The sequence below is a fragment of the Myotis davidii genome, unplaced genomic scaffold (assembly GCF_000327345.1).
Source record: "Myotis davidii unplaced genomic scaffold, ASM32734v1 scaffold46, whole genome shotgun sequence".
NCBI classification, from domain to species: domain Eukaryota; kingdom Metazoa; phylum Chordata; class Mammalia; order Chiroptera; family Vespertilionidae; genus Myotis; species Myotis davidii.
Genome location: NW_006383006.1, coordinates 1,565,444 through 1,568,599, shown reverse-complemented (window position 1 = coordinate 1,568,599; position 3,156 = coordinate 1,565,444).

Here is a 3,156-nt window from a genome sequence, read left to right as displayed (position 1 = left end):
AACCAGAAAGCAGGGGCCTTCACCCTGGCTTCACAGGTATGCCTGCCTTCTACCACACTGAGCTGATCAACAAGCTGGTACACTTCTCTGAACAAACACATCACTGCCTCACCATTCCAACTGCTTCAGCAGCCTCCTCCCCTCCCCACCCCAAATACACACACTAGCTTTTTCCTTTTGCAGAGAATCACTTAGCACAGTTCAGCTTGCACTTAGAATTGGAGAGGGCGTGATTTCCATGGTGCTCTTACCTTTTCCTTCAGGATGAAATGTGCAGTGAAGTTTGTTCCTTCCTTACAATGGTGGTAGCCGTGTTGCTTTCTTCCACGGAGGCTCAGTCTTGCCAATGGAGCAGTGCCCATCCCTGCATTGTGACTGTCTACTCACTGCAATCTCTGGAATGTCCTGTACTCCAGACCTCAATTGCTTGACTTAGCATGGGATATGCAAGATAAATGTGGTATACTTCCTTCTGTGGATTCTTTTGTATGTTCTGAAATGAAACAAGGAAGAAAAAGAACATGAAAATGAAAAATAATAGAAGAAAGTTCTAAGTATTAATCTTCTTACATTTCAATAGGCCATCTTATGCATCTCACTTTGGAGAGTATTAATTGCTCTGTGACATAGCACAGTGCATCACATGCCATATTTTTCTGTGAATAAGACGCTCCCATGTATAAGATGCCCCCCACTTTTCCAGCCCAAAATTAAGAAATCAATATTTTAAACATAAAACAGAACACATTTTTAAAAATATATTTTATTGATTTTTTACAGAGCGGAAGGGACAGGGGTAGAGAGTTAGAAACATTGATGAGAGAGAAACATCGATCAGCTGCCTCCTGCACACCTTCTACTGGGGATATGCTCGCAACCAGGTACATGCCCTTGACCGGAATCAAATCTGGGGTCCTTCAGTCCACAGGCTGATGCTCTATCCACTGAGCCAAACCGGTTAGGGCCAGAACACGTTTTTATTTAGTAACTAGAGGCCCGTTGCAGGAAGATTCCTGCAAGAATAGGGCTTCCAGTGGCTGGAGCCAAGGAGAGGGGAGCGAAACCAGCTGAGGCAGGCTTCGCTCCTACTCCGAGCTGCTCCTGCTGGGTTTCCCCTCCCACTCCCAGGCGCTGTGGCGGGTTTCCTCTCCCACTCCCAGGCGCTTGGGCGGGTTTCCCCTCCCGCTCCCAGGAGCTGTGGCGGGTTTCCCCTCCCACTCCCAGGGGCTGCCCCTTCCCCTCCCAACTGCTTGGCCTCCATTTTGTCCTCAGTCTTCCCTCGCAACTGGTGTATGCAAATTAACCACCATCTTTTAGCTCTATAATTGAAACATTGTATCTTTTGGAGCTGTTGCTTCAGGAGCTCAGAGGCTGGAGCGGCAGGCGGGGAACGTTGTAGTCCTCCATCACTGAAGCAAGCAAGCCTCCCTGTTCACATCAGCTGCCTGGCTGCCTGCCGCCATCTTGGCTGCCAGTTAATTTGCATATCTCGCTGATTAGCCAATGAAAAGGGTATCGGTCGTACGCCAATTACCATTTTTGTCTTCTATTAGATAGGACTACCACAGGTAATGTTTACATACCAGTACTATGATGTTACGCAGCATATCACTTTATTCAGTCTCTGTCGCATCACTGCTCTCTTCATCACTATTAGTTCCAGTCATATCAAGTTTTTCCACTTCTATTGTATCACTGCTGTTTTCTGAGTCACTGTCCATATATGTGAGATCACCTCATAAACTGGTGGCATTTTCTGAGTTAACTTTGTTCGTGTTCTCTTGGCCAACCCTTCTCTCCTCATGAATTTGCCTTTCCTGTAAAATCAACAATGTTCATTTTGCTTGCAAACATTCTTGCCTGACATTGAATAAGTTTCTTTGACACACATAAGCCACTCTGGTGCTGCTCCATAATCCAAGTCTTAAGCCTCTGTTCCAAGTTTGCCCATTTTGCTCATTTTCCTTTTAAGGTCTTCTTCTTTTTTCCACTATCTGATCATACACTCAGTGGGAGGAGGTCCAAATGATCTTCGCAGCTCTATTTCCATGCTCTTTTGCATAGATGATTACATTCAGTTTGAATTTTGCAGAGTAAGACAATCTCTTACTGGTATTTATCTTTTTATTTTTTGACATCTTTATGGGCTCAGAACGCACTGATCCCCGTTGTATCTGTGCACTCTCCAACTCAGTGACAATAAGGCTGGTGATTGGAGGAAGCCTGTTTGACAAGGTATGGGCAGTTATGCACCTGTGCGGCTCCCTCCTTGGCTGCCTTCCGTGTATAAGATGCCCCTCGATTTTCAGTCTAACAATTTTAGAAAAAAATAGTGTCTTATATGATTTTAGAAAAAAATAGTGTCTGATACACGGAAAAATATGGTAGTTGACCAATAATCAAAACACCTGAGGTGCCTGTTAAACACAGATTCTGCTCCTGCATGTATTGTCCATGTGACCCAGATAAAGAGCACACCCTCTCCAATTTGGAAGCAGCCCTCAAATCTCCCTATGGTATTCTACTCAGCCCACTACAAATTTACCTCACCTGCCAAGTTCATGTAGACATTTGAGACTTTGATATTTGATTTAAGGGGAAAAAAAGATTCTGACTCTAAAGAATAAAGATACATTTTACAGACAGCAAAATGCACTAGAGTATAATTAGGTGAATTTGAGCTAATATACACATTCATATGGCCAACACCAAATAAAAATATAGAAAAATGCCATCATTCCAAAAGTTTCCTTATGCCCCCTTCTTGTTAATTCCCAACCCCAGAGGCAACCACTGTGTTGAATAGTATCACAATAGTATGTTTGGGGATACTGACTTATTACTTCATAGTTTAGCCCAGTTTATCAGGGACAAAAATGTGATAGGGATTTGGAGTATAAGTACTAGGGTCAAGTGTTTGTTTTAGTGGGAGCATGATATATTCTCTTAAGAATTAAAGCAAGCCCTGGCTCAAGATAGCTCAATTGGTTGGAGTGTCATCCCAATACAAGTTTGCCAGTTTGATTCCGGGTCTGGGCACATACAAGAACCAACCTTGGCTAAGATGTATAACTCCTCTGGGTGTCATTTCTTCCATCTGTAAAATCTGAATTCCTAAGACTTCCCATCTATCTCTAAAGTTTGTGATTCCAAAAC